This window comes from Chiroxiphia lanceolata, chromosome 1 (assembly GCF_009829145.1).
Source record: "Chiroxiphia lanceolata isolate bChiLan1 chromosome 1, bChiLan1.pri, whole genome shotgun sequence".
NCBI classification, from domain to species: Eukaryota; Metazoa; Chordata; class Aves; order Passeriformes; family Pipridae; genus Chiroxiphia; species Chiroxiphia lanceolata.
This window is the reverse complement of record NC_045637.1, coordinates 25,950,854-25,964,928: the sequence shown is the minus strand read 5'-3', so window position 1 is coordinate 25,964,928 and position 14,075 is coordinate 25,950,854. Positions and strand designations below refer to the sequence as shown.

The window sequence follows — 14,075 nt, the reverse complement described above, 5'->3', positions numbered from 1 at the left end:
GCCGCCGCCGCAGGCGAGACCCCCTGCTCCCCTCCCAGCCCCTTGCCGCTTGCGCTGTGGGCGCAGTTTGTCCTTAATTTGAATAAAACCACCATCAAAACCATTCAGTTGAGTCAGCTAATAAACCGCTTAATTCCCGAATCCATACCATGGGTGATTTAGAAAAGACAATTAAAAAGCCAGAGAACAGTCTCTGTGGCTTTTTATTGTGAGCTCCATCAGTCCAGAGTGCTGCCTGCCATCCGCTTCGCTAATAAAAGCCTCAATACACAGATTGCAATGGTGTTCTATAGGTGCCTGCTTTGCTTCTCCTCCTCTGCCCCAGACTGTCAGAAAATGCTTTCTTGGATATAAATAACTTTTTAATTTTATTTTATTTTATTTTCTCTCCCTGCAGAGTTAGGGCTGGACTAAGAATGGTCACGGCATAACCAACAGAAAGAGAATGGCAATGAGACAATCACCCAGTGTGAGATCAGTCCTGACTTGCTGTGAGCTTAACACCCTTCTCCTGGGCAGAGTAAAGGAACAGCAGGGCTTGGGAATGAGCCAGCTCCATCACAGCTCTGCTATTGTGCCAGCAATGCTGGAACATAACCCTCCTCAGGACTGGGACCAAGAGTCCAGTTTCACCTTTGCTACTCAAAGGCAAATAAGATAGGACTTATACCTGCAATTAAAGTGGGCACAGTTCTGCTTTAATATCTATTAACTCTGGAGTAACAAAGCTAAGAGAAGAACGACTAAAACAAGAGTCACAGCAGGATTAATTTGGAGGTAATTTTTTGTTCTTATGTTTTCCTCCTGCCTGCTCAAAAACAAGCTAATATCACGCTAATGTTCCTTTTATAGACGCTGCATGAAGCTTGCCTGTTTGCATCCTGCAGTATCTGAACAAGAACCTGTCCCAGATCATATGTTCTGTGTCTCCATTATGTGCTGCTGGGTCAAACTGCTCTGTGAAAAGAGATCTCCAATAGCTTGCAGTTTTCGGATAAATTAGCGAGAATCTGAAGTGTCAGAGATTTCGATTGAATTCAGCTTTTAATTCAGAAAAGTCCAGACTAACTCTTGACTGAAAACCTTCCCCTTTCCCAGGCTAGAGGAGTGGTTGAGAAGGCCTTTGCCCTCACTGCCAGAGCAGAGCAGGGCGCGGTGCTACAGCAGCAGGAGTGGGAACTGCCTCTTGTGCCTGGAGTGAAACTTAGCAGAGAGAAGTTCCTCAAAAAGAGTTAATCTAGTTCACAATAGAGATTCCTGACTGTGCTGTGTCCAGTGTGTGGGCCTTTGTGAAAGTACTTTCTCTCTTGTTCTTCTCTTTGAAATTTGCCACCCCAGACAACTGACAAGGCAGTGCTTCTCACTGGATAGCATTAATGGAGTTGTGTTTCCTTGCAGTTTCTACAACTGTCTGCTTTTCTACTTCTCTCCCTTTTTCCGTTTCCTGTTGGCACTGCATCCTAAACTCCTAACCTCTTACACACATGCACTGTTTTTTTTCACTTACTGGGGGAGGTGCTACACAATGAGATCCATGTAGTGAGAGTTCAATTGCTACATGTCAGAGCACGGCATATGCTAGCCAGTTTTCTCACCCACACCCGTCTCCGTGGGATTTCTCAGCACATTTGCTTCCCAGCTCCTGCACTCAACATGTGCTGCAAAGTGTAGTGGAATATCCGGGTCTGAGGCCCTGCAGTGTACAGGAGGACTCTTTCTGACTTGTATTAATATTGCTGCCGGTGAAATCTGTGGCATTTTGATTGCTTTGAGCTCCATGGCCGAAATGCATTTCTCTCTGCTTACCCATATGACTCTCCTTCCAGCTTTTTGTCTTCACATGAAAGAGAGGGCAAAAAAAAAAATCTTTTGATGTTTTTGAGAATATTGCAAGATATTCTCATGAAAACACCATTTCATTTGCTCAGGCGCTTGTTCATACAGGCTTTCATGACTTCCAGGATTGACTATTTTAATTTGTTCCTGGTGGTATTCCAGATTGTTTGCTAAACTGGCTGCAGATGGTTTTGAATGTTGCTGCTGCCAGAATTGTTACTAGGACTTGATCTACAGATCATATTTCTCCAGTCTCACGTTCCCTCTACCCTGGTGCCTGTTAAGCAGCATATGGCCTTAAAATTCTTTACTGACTTATAAAGCTTGCACTGGCCTCGATTCTTTTTACCTTCCTGACCTTACAACGCTTTAGACTTTGGCTAAGGCTCATGGCTTATCTGATGTAATGGCCACTGACAGTTCAGAGCCAGCATCCAAAAAACAGGGTCAAGCATGGCTTTGGGTTTTGCTTCTGGTCATACTTTTCTTTCAGTGAAGGAAGTGGGTTTATTTTTTGCTTCTATTGCTTAATATTCAAGTTATTATTCCAAGTTTTACACTAAGCTTTTCCACGTAGATTCACACACAGACACAGATACACACAAAGTCGACATATAAACAGTATGCTGCTCCTTTAAAATTCAAAAGTGCAAACAAAAGCAGTTTGGTTCCCAGCTGATGTAGAAGCGAACTGGTCTAATAAATTCTGGAGAGCTGCTTTCTGACAACAGTGCATGAAGAGGGAGAGCTTCTTGTATGTGCATGGCATGAAAAAATTTTGGAATGTTGCCTTCTTTTATTTGCATGCCCTTCAAGTACTTTGATTACTGAAAGCTAAGGAGTGTTACTCTTAGCTGTCTGTCAGCTTTGTATTGCTTCATCTGAAAAGCAGGTATGCAAGAACACTGCCTTGCATGGATATATTTTGTCACAAAGCATTTGATTCCCCTGAAACTAGTGAGACCCTGCTGCTGGTTTTGATCCCTGTCAGATGCAGAACCAAGGACAATAGAAGGGACCTGGGTTCTTTTCACCTGTAACTGAATGTGGTCATAGACCTTTTATTAACAGTGGTATAGCACAAATTCACAGTGGGTGAAATTTTGTATTTACAGAAATCTATGGGAATTTTTTTGGTGGCTTTGTTAGAGACAGGGCTTAAAGGAACAAGGTTTGGAAGCAGAGTTGGCTTGGATTGCAAAGTTGGAAACTATATAGAAAGAGTTCTCGCTGTCAGTAACTTAAGTCAAGATTGCTCTTGGAGGTCATTGAGATGTTATCAGGGTTGTTATAATTTTAGATCCCATTCCAGAGAAGAGCCACTCTGCAAGCTCAACTGCTGGTATTCATTCTTTAAGGGTTAGGTCAGGGAGGGTTCTTATCCTCTTGCTAGCCTTGAGCCCCTCTGGAGAACTGAGCTGTTTGTCGCCAGCTGGAAAGAATTCAAAGTGCTCTCTTCTGCTTCCACCTCAATCTGCAAGACCAGACAAGGACCCTAGGGCATTCCAGTCCTCTGCCTTCACTGACCGAAATGCAGTTATTTCTGAGAAAATACGTAAGAATTTCTTTGATCTGAGTAGGTCTGAGTTTACAGATCTCTTTGTCTTCTTAGACTCCCCAGTCTGATTTTCTTGGTGAGGTCCTTTATATTTTCTACTTGTTCCTTTTTATTCTGTCTTTCAACAAAGTATAAAGCAGAACATAGGTTCTACTTTCCCTATGGAAAACCATTCCATGCTTTTTTTCTTCTTTCACTTGTTCTAGAGTTGATCATAGTTGCATATTAAATAAATTTCTACAAATAAAAAAGGGGGAGTAGAATTTGAATAGGAAAAAAAGGGGGGAAAAGAGAAAAAAGAGAAGACATAGAAGAACTTGAAAACTTATGTTGACTGCCATTTAATCTGAATGCATTCTGTCTGCTTTTGTGTTGTTCTGTCAAAAAAAAAAAGAAGAAGGAAGAAAGAATGGACATATCAGCACTTCTTCATAAAAAAATCTTTTTCTTAGGACAATTGTATATTTTATGAAAAAAAAATTCAAAGTTCAGATTACTTTTTGGGTCATAGAATATATTAAGTTTATTCCTGTATGGTAAATTTGTAAAGGGAGAATTGTAGTACTCTATAAAAAGTTAGAGTGCCCTAGTACAGTTGGAAAGTATTGGAAAGGAACTGTAGTTATAAGGCAGGGAACACAAGACAAAGGACATGGAAACTCATTAAAGTTCATGACAATTTACTGCTGTGATATTGAGGCCAGATGACTTATGAAGTCCCCAGATATACAACCAGGTCAGCAATAAGTAGAAATCAGGAGTTACTTTTCTCCTGTGTGTACAGACTAGTTGAGAACGTGGCACACAGGACTGCAGTCAGCTTTTTAAACAAGATGTTGAGCAATTGGAAAAAAAGTTAAGGAAAATGAAGAGAAAGTAAGCAAAATTATCTGAAAGATAGAGAAGTTACTTTCTCTGAGAGCTAGAGGAGCTAATTTCTCTTCACAAACTTTAAGATCGGTGTGTTTATTTGAATTAAAAGATAGATGTTGAAGTAATCTTTAATTGAACATATATGGCCACAGCAAGAGTTATGGGTGGAAGCTCTGGCCAAATGAAGTCAGAACAAAAATGTGAAACAGGCCCTCAGCAGCAATGGCAAGAAACTTCTGCAACACAATACCAAAAAACCAGTGATATTGCCTAAACAACTCCGAATGCTTTTCTGAAAGACTTGTGTTCACTCAGTACAAGTTTTCCTTTAGTCACACATATTACTGCGCTCACTGACTATGTGAACATTGAACAAAACACTGTGCTGTGGGATGTGCAGTAGAACAAACTCAAAGAGATGTTGGCCCATCCTGACCTTAAACTTTGGGAACCTGGGACATAACTTTCTGGGCTAGGCCAGGTTTCTGTTACCCCTTGCTTTACACAGAAAGATGGAACAACAACCCCAAGAGGTTACTTGTCTTTACTTTCAGAAGGAGGAAAACAATTAATATCAATATTTTTACAGAACTAGTTAAAATGCTTTCAGCAGATCCTTTCAATTCCTTTGACTGAAGTTAAATGCCTTAACATTTCCAAATAGAATTTTGATTTTGATCTAGTTTTAATTTAATGACTTGAATGTTTTAGTTAAGACTCAGAGGGACTTTGATTCCTCATGGGAACCATAGTTCAAATGCAGCATCCCCATTTTTCCTCTGTTGGTTTGGGGTCTCCAGTTCAATTGGATCTTGTATGATGTTTCAACTTCAGGAATGTCTATGGTGTAATTCAGAAATGGAAGCTTTAGCAAAAAAGAAGAGCTGGGACATGTATTATCTGAACTAAAATCCCATGAGGCATTTCTCTGACTTTCCTCTCATTTCTCTGACCATGAGGCTTAGTCTAACTGATGTGGTCTGAAGTGGTTTAACTAGCCAAAATGTTTTCCTTGGAGTCAGTGTTGTCCGGTGAAGATTCGGAAACTTATTAATATTTCCTAGCAGTAAAGTTCAGTTTTGCAGAAAATACGTTTTATGTGGGAAAGCATTCATGGAAATTTCCTGAATAGTTTTATTTAAGAACTAGAGAACCAGCTCTTAATTAAAAGGGGAAGAGTGCCAAATATTAACACCCCCAGGGACAGCAAGACTGATTAAATACGTGTCTAATGTTCTGTTTTTAATCCAAAGGAAACTGCTTCGATGGCATACATGTTGTTTTAAGTTTTTTTCATTTTCCTGAAAAAGTGTCTAAGTAAAACAGCATGTTCTTTGTGCTGGGGTGCCATTCCCTGGGGTTACTCTCATCATGCTCACAGCACATAAGTGCTGCTTATTTCTCTGAGTGAATAGACACGCCAGCAGCATGAGGGCTAGAAACAACAATGAAAAATACACTGTAGTGGTCCTTTCGTGTGTCTGACTAACTGCTAGGTTGTGACCCATGGTGATCTGGAGAACCGAGCTTTCTTAAAATTGTTCTCCGTTGATTTGTCCTTCCTGAAGTTACAGCTCTTACAAACAGCCACACTTGATGACTAAAATGAATGGTGGGACACTAAAAATGGCAAAGTTGCTGCTGAAAAATCCATCTCTTTCCAAAATCGCAGAACCACAGATTATCTGAAGTTGGCAGGACCTCTGGAGGTCATCTGGTTCAGTTCACCCTGCCCAAGCAGGACCACCCAGCGCCAGTTGCCCAGGACCCTGTTTAGAAGGCTTTTGAATGTCTCCAAAGATGGAGATTTCACAGCCTCTCTGGGCAACTTGTGTCAGCTCTTGGTCATCCTGACAGTAAAAAATGTTTCCTGCTGTTCAGAGGGAGTCTCCTGTGCTTCCCTTTGTGCCTATTGCCTCTGGTCCTGTCACTGTGCACTGCTGAAAAGAATCTGACTCCATCCTCTTTGGACCCTCCCTTGAGTTAGTTACAGTCACTGATGAGGTCCCCCTTGAGCCTTCTCTTCTGGATAAACAGTCCCAGCTCTCTCAGCCTTTCCTCATAGGACACATGCTCCAGGTGCTTAATCATCTTCATGGCCCTTTACTGCACTCTATCCAGTATGTCCATGTCTCTTATACTGGGGAGCCCAGAACTGGCCTGAGCACTCCAGGTGTGGCCTCACCAGTGCTGTGCTGAGAGGCAGGCTCACCTCCCTCGACCTGCTGATAATGGCTTGCCTCATGCAGCCCAGGCTACCATTTGTCTTTTTTGCCACAAGGGCCTCATGTTCAACTCAGTGTCCACTAGGACTCCCAGGTCCCTTTTGCAATGCTGTTTTCTAGCGAGGTGGCTCCCAGCACATAGTGGTGCATGGAGTTGTTCCTTCCTAGGTGCAATACTTTGCATGTGCCCTTGTTGAACTTCACAAGGACTTCCTTATAAAACTATGTGTTACCAGATAGTAATCTTTGCTGTTCAGACACAAATCACATTAAAATATAAAAGCTAATTTACAGAAAATAATTCTGACCTTCTATCAACACTTACTGCATATGTATTCACCAACAGCACAATCAGAGTCAATTAAGTATCCTGCCTCCTGCTATACCAGATCCACTTTTTCAGAAAATGTGCATGTTGTTGATCAATGTGCTCTAACAATGATGAATATCTAAATATGTGAGATATTGAGAGCACTCTTAATGCTGAAATAGCATTACCAAAACTTTCAGATCTCTGCTGCCAAGAGGAGAAAGCAACATATCTTGTTTTTTATCCCTTACTACTATTGCTGCACATGCTGGGAGGCACAATGTACCATCTCTGAAAGAAAATCCACATCTCTGTAGTACCGACCTTTCACTTACTGACAGTGATCAGATAGTCTATTGCAATACAGCCAGGTGACTTAAGGAGATATGGATCACACTCAAGACTGCTTTGGTAGCTCTAGATTTTCAAAGCCTTTAAATTTGCAGGATGAGTTATAACAATGTTACTGTAATATCATCTGAGTGCTTATTAACCTGCATCAAACCACATGATTTTTCTTGAAATGCACCACACATTTGTATGTGTGTGCAAATAGGGTTTTTTTAATTGAATTTGTAGCAGGTTCAGCTGACATAAATCTAGATGCAGTGCCACACTCTTCACTGGTACTTATTTCCTGGAAAGGCTGATGAATAATTGTAACTGTAGCAAATATATTTTCTTAGGTGACTCTAAGGCTGAAAGCCATTTCTATAATCTGAAGTATTAAATACAATTTAAGAAAAAAATATCTCATTCAAAAGTCACAGTAAATGTAGGGAAAGGTTAAATCAAATCTGAACCTCTTTTACAGTACAGAAATGCAGACCAGAGGTTGAATTAAAACCACAATCCAGTTTTGTAGATAATACCCTGAGAAAAAAGCAGAAATTCTGGGAAAAACTCATCCATCCATAACCAGCAGGCTCTTCTCATCAGTAAGCAAAAAACCAGAGAGGCAGAAAAGACCAGCAAAGCATTAGTTTACTTTTACCACTAATTTGTGGATGACTAATTGGAGAGGACTGTGTAACAGCAAGCAACAAATGCTCAGTGTTTATGTCAAGTAATCCAGTGAAATGGCCAAAGACAAGCCAAATCATTTACAGGAGGCTTTCAGTGTGGCAGAGAGTTTCAGAGTGGCCTTGTCAGTACACAACTAAGCTCTCCTGGAGGTGTTGCATTTAACTGATTCTCCGTGACCCATCCCGGTCTCTGCATACAAGAGTAGTAACTGCATCTACCTGAGTAAAAGCATTAGGTTTCTGGCTGCTGCTGTCTCTCAAATGGCTAGGAAAATGGAGTTGGAAAACCCTTCTGGGGATGCCAAATAGTCTCTAGCAAATAAATGCATTAAATATTTCCTTTCATAAAAGCACCTTTAAAATATGATACAGAGCTAATAAATTTTGAAGTCACAGTAAATTAAAATTGGAAAAGTTGGGAAGCCTTTCAAACAGCAACTTTATGAGACACATAAACATAATAGTTCAGTGAGGTGTGTATGGGTAGGAGGTCATCTCTCATCTTCAATGCTGAAGACATACCTAAGGAGGAAGTGGAAGAGTTGCAGTGATTGGCACTTGTTTCCAGATCTGCTCCTGGATTAGATTAGGACTGCTGTATTTGTGACAAGGGTTTCCTGGCCAGAAGTATGTGTGCATGAACCACCCAGATGGCCTACACATGGACTGGAAATGCATCCCAACCTCAGCATTTCTGATGTACTCTGCATGTGCTATGCAGCTGTGCACACACAGTCAGATGGATCCAGTACACACAGCGTTTACACTGTCATCTGTACAGTCTATAAACTACTGGGGGAATCAGGCATATGACACATGTACACAGTGTAGGACTTCTGGTTGCTTTTAGTCTTCCTACATCCTAAAATTCATCATGGAGGTAAAAAGAGGACACGCATGGGACAACTCAGATAAATGGGGAACATTCTTTCTTACGTATGATTTAGCCAAAAGGTGATTTTGTAGAAGTTGAAAGATACCTGTTGTGCATTTGTGGACTGGGACACAGACAACATGAGCAAAACCAATGCTTTGTTCACCCAGTGAAAGAAAGTAAGTGTTTAATACATGACTTCTGGACCAAGCTGCGAATGAAATCATATCAAAGCAAAAATGCACCATTCAAGCAATGCAACATAGCTCCCAGATGCATAAACTTTTGGAGTAAAATAAAACCACATGATCCCCATTCATAAAAGCAGCTTTTGGTGGCATTTGCTCTGCCTTTGACTTGCAAACATTCAAGTGTGAAAGCTTTTGTTCATGAGGATATCTTCAGGATGGCTGATAGTCCTGCACGTATACTGCTGATATTTAAAACTATATAGTTATACAAACCTCTGTGTAAATAGGCATCTCCTATAGTGATTATCTTGAACACTTTGTTTTGGGAGTCAGGAAGCAGGTAGTATATAGTTTTGATGAGGAAATGCAGACTTGGAAGAACAGAGCGGATAAGCAGTTTATATAAACTGCTATTATACAGAAGTATTTGAAGAAATGTGTGAAAATCAATTCTGTACTTTGGTAAAATAATGTCTGGGAAAAAGAATATAGTGGAGATGATGCATTGCTCATAGTGATTAAATGTGCACAGTTGTCAGCTGCATGTATAGGTAAAATTTTATTGTTCACAAGGAGAGAGGCTTGAAAGATTTACAGAAAGGAAATTCACAATAGAATAGTAGTGAACATTTTTTGCCAATAACAAGACCTCTTGCAGAATGTTTCTTTCCCTTGTCATTTCAATTCAAGACCTAAATGTTATTCACTGACACACAAACTAACAATGACATTTTAAAGCTTGCACAGTGCATATGCATCCAGCTCCCCTAGGAAAAGTCAGGCAAACACCTGATGCCTGCTGGGAATTTCGCTGTGGGTGCCAGACAGCTGCTGCCCATCAGTGTTTCCAGGTGTGCTTATTTGGTTAGGAGGTCGCTCCAGCTGCAGACACAATCATAGCAGGGACTCAGGCAAGCTGGAGAGACAGCGGACATGCTCAGATTTTGCTGCTTGGGCTGCCTTGGTTTTGCCCTGATTTAGAGCACCTGGCTTGTTGCAGGATGCAGATGTTTGCTCTGTTGCCCAAGAACCAGCACTTCATTCCCTTTATAATGAGCACTGTGACCTGGGGGAGTTATTAAATCTCTGGTTCAAAAGAGTCTAGTTTTCCTCTCTTTTTGTTTCTCAGCTGACAGTCTAAAGTTCACAAACAGATTAGTGGAAGGAATATATAGAAATTAAAAACTTAATTTTCAAAGTCCTCTGAGTCAAATCTAATTGACAATTTGAATTACAGCCTGCGCTGTTCTTTGTTTCATTTTTCTTTGGGGAAATCCCTGGTTGTAGATTTGCTTTGTCCTTTACTATAATTTTACAAGCCTATATTTAAAAATTATTCTGAAGCAACTTCTAGAGGCTGAAGCAATTTTAGGACTACTGCAGTGCTGGTGTGAGACCATGCAATATTCAAAATTGAAGAGATTATACCTTACTCAGGAGACTAGGTACTTTTTTTAAGACCATCAATTTAATTAAAAAATGCAGGCTCTATATTAGCAGCAAGCTTATGGATCATCATATGCCAGTCAAACATAATGAAATACATGCAAATGTTAGATGGCATATTCTTTTGTCTCTGAAATTAACAATTTCAGTGAACAATTTCTGTACTTTATGTAGGGATTTTTTTTTTTTTTTTGCTTTATATCTTAAAAAGTGCTTGTCCGAGTGTGTCCCTTTTGAATGATAAGAAAGATGAGAAATAATCATCAACAATGTTTTCTTTACAGCTTGGCATTCTCATCTTCTATTAGGGATGTCTGCATCATGTACAGCATCAACATCATGGCAAGGTGTCCTCTTTCCTATAAACACACTTTTGCCTTTGGAGACTGTTTGCATTGAAGGGGAAAAAAGTAATGAAATTGAAGCCCTGGAGAAAATAATTTATACTCAAGAAACACATTTTAGCCTTTCTGTCTGAACACGTTTATTTTCTATTCCAACTTCATTCTTCATCACTGTCACCCATCCACTCGGCCATTTGTATTTGAGAAGTCAGGGGACAGGAGAACATTTGCTCTTTCTGTTTCTGCCACTGTCAAGAGCTGTAGCAGAAACTAGAGAGCCATAATGTTACAGTTCCAGTGACTGTGTGTCTCTGAGAATCTTAATAAAAGCAAACTAATTTTCAGTAAGGGACAACCTCACAACTGATAAATATGTAAATAGAGTAAAATATATTGGGGAAAAAATCCAGAGTATGAATATGATATGAAGACAACTGCAGAAATAATCTTTCTGATTTATAAATCTGAAATAAAAATAGAGTCTTTAAACAAGTTCTTAAGGATGTCACCAGTATATGACACTAAGTTTACACCAAAGGGAAGGAATTCTACAGTTCTTTTCTTCTAAAGAAATATGATTCTGATATTATTGCAAGGTCTTTGTAGACTTCTGTTAGTATCATTTTTGGTACATTAAATTGTTACAGCTCTGTCTAAAGATGCTTTTTCTATCAGTACAGGGTCATCAGAAGTTCTCTATGTAGTGTAAAAGAGTCTTGTGAGGAAATTACCTTTTAAATCAATATATGAGAATATTTTTTTTCTTCATGAATATGACCATTCTTTGCTCAATTATTACATATGCTAGTGCTCTCAGCTTGCCCTAGAGATATGTCATCACATTCTGAATAAGTTCTATTCCTTCAAATACATTCTGGTAACACCAATAATCAAAGTATTTCCAAAGACAGTAAGTCCTAAAGGTGCTTATGAAAGAAAGGGCTAGATTCTAGACCTGATGTGACTTTGTTTTTCAAAAACCACTTTTCACATCCATTTTAAAGTTTTTATCTAATTTATTTTCTTTTATTATTATTATCATCATCTATTTTAAAATAACCCTAGTCAATTATTTTGTAATACATTTTATTTTATTTATATTTATTTATTATACAACCCTAGTCACATTTATTAAATGTCTTCAATTTCCTGATGCCTGTAATCTCACACATACAGAAAGCTTACTGCACATGTAAAGTGTTGTTTGGGTCTATCTAATCTTATTTTTTCATAACCAAAATTTAGATTGTTCCTGCTAAGTTATATAGAAAAAGAGAAAGTACGTTCAAGAAAGGGTAATGATAAAATATATGCTTTTCCTATAGTTGAACCACAGGATGTCACTGTTTCTCTTTCACAAGAAACAAGCTTCAGATGTGAAAGTAGACCAGATTCTTCCTAAAATTACAGAAATGCACAAAAATGACATAAAAAGCACAGAAATTAAGTCAGACGTTTCCTTTTGTATGTGTGAGTCAATCTAGGCAATGTGTTGCCTATGTAGAATAACAATTTAATATTCAATTCAGTCTCATCATGTACCAAGATTGATATATTTTTGGTACATCCCTCCAGACAGAACTGACACATATCAATATGTCCCATATTGCATAAAGAGTCAGGCAGAGCTGAATAGAGTTCAGGGAAAAGTTAATGTAAGACATTAAAACTTCTTGTAGCCTTCCCTAGTTAGCACTGAATTTCTAAAATTTAGCACCCTTTGCAACCACAAAGCTGGATCTTGACAAACACATGCTGCTTCCAGAGATTAATATGATCCCTCCACAAGATCTTTGGTTGCCTTCATATACAGTGTCCATCCTAGATGTCCCAGTAGAATGCTGGACTCTAACTTAGAGAGGCTTTAAGATGTCAGTGTGCTTCAGGCAGTGTTTTTCATAAGTCTCTGAGGTCATTGCAGAATAAGGTCCTTTCCACGTGCTCATTCTGATGCTTTCTTTTCCTCATTGCAGTACATGGGGCAACTCCCTCACTCTCCTCAAATCTTCTTCAAAAGTACCTTGTTCAAAACTCCAGTAATATTGATCTGCCAGTTCACACAAGTCCAAATGCTGTATATTTAATTACCATTTGCTGTTGATTCCACTTCTAGCTTTCTTATGTTTTCTTGGGAGTGATATTGTTCTTTCTGAATTATTTCTCTATACTGAGCACACTGATTGCACGTGATACATAATAAAGAGCTGGGTTAGTGTCATAGATTTCTCTCATACTCTAAGGTTTAGTGACATAGGTTTTGGGAGATGACTGCTCCCTGGTTTTTTTGGAATGGCTTGTGTAAAATGCAGGCATTCTGGCACATTTTACTCACCTTTCTGATTTCTATACTTTTCACAATTTCACTAAAATGGACTCTTCTATTTTCATTCCTCTTGTGGGATGACATGTGAAATATATGGAAAATGTGTAGGAAGATTTTTCACAATCACCAATTTCATCCCTGCAGCCCACTGAGATCTCAAACTGAATCACACCCCATCTTCTACATGTCTGAAATAATTCCCATGCTATTCTTTAAAACGGCAGCCAGGAGCCAGTGAGAGGCGGGTGCAGAGACATGAAACAGAAGAGAGTGCAGTACCTGCGGGATTCTTTTTTCTGAAGATCATCTAGCATCTGTCTGAAATCTAACTTTTCCTATCACGAAGGAACTTCTAAAAATAATTATACATTTAATCTTCATTATAAGCAGTGAGGGTACTTTGCATTAGTCAATCTTACTAGTTCTCCTTCCAAAAAAGAGAGGAGCTAGCAATTTGGGGTAAGGGATTGTGTAGTGGTTAGCAAGACATATGGTGTGCAGCATAAGGACCATACTGGAAACAACTCAAGACAGTAGCAAAATTCCCACCCACATCTCCAGATACGAACCTGGCCCATAAACACTGTCTTTATTTGACAAAACACAGTATAAATTACTTTCTATTTTATAAATGGACTTTATAATTCCCTCTAAATAAGGGGGATTATGAATGCCTTTGAGCTCTCTGATGCCAATGGCATTCTCATTGCCATAAGAGCTAAAACACTTGAAATGTGGGACAAATGTGCGGAGGTTAAGAAGGGTTTGTAGGACAGGTACCTAAACCAAATATGTGGTGACAAGCATTTCCTAGAAAAATTTCCAATATTTTGAGGAATATATGTATTATATGTACATATATATATATATATGTTTTATATATATATACATATATATATGTATATAATGTGGAGGTAACTATAGGCTGAAGAACAGGGATACAGTATTTTATCTATTGATACAAGTGGCCAAGATGACTCATTTGTGCCTCAAGCTTTCTGTTTCCACAAACTGCAATGAAAACTGGGTCTCCCATGGGTCAGTCCATGCTGTTCTAGGGAAGTAGAGTG

At 39.2% G+C, this 14,075-nt stretch overlaps 1 long non-coding RNA gene across 1 annotated transcript; it reads left to right on the top strand.

Moving 5' to 3' along the window:
* Nucleotides 1-624: 624 nt before the first annotated feature.
* Nucleotides 625-11,340, top strand: LOC116797050. The gene is made up of 2 exons (XR_004360563.1): nt 625-777; nt 10,623-11,340. It is a non-coding gene; the product is annotated as an uncharacterized LOC116797050 (long non-coding RNA).
* Nucleotides 11,341-14,075: the final 2,735 nt, after the last annotated feature.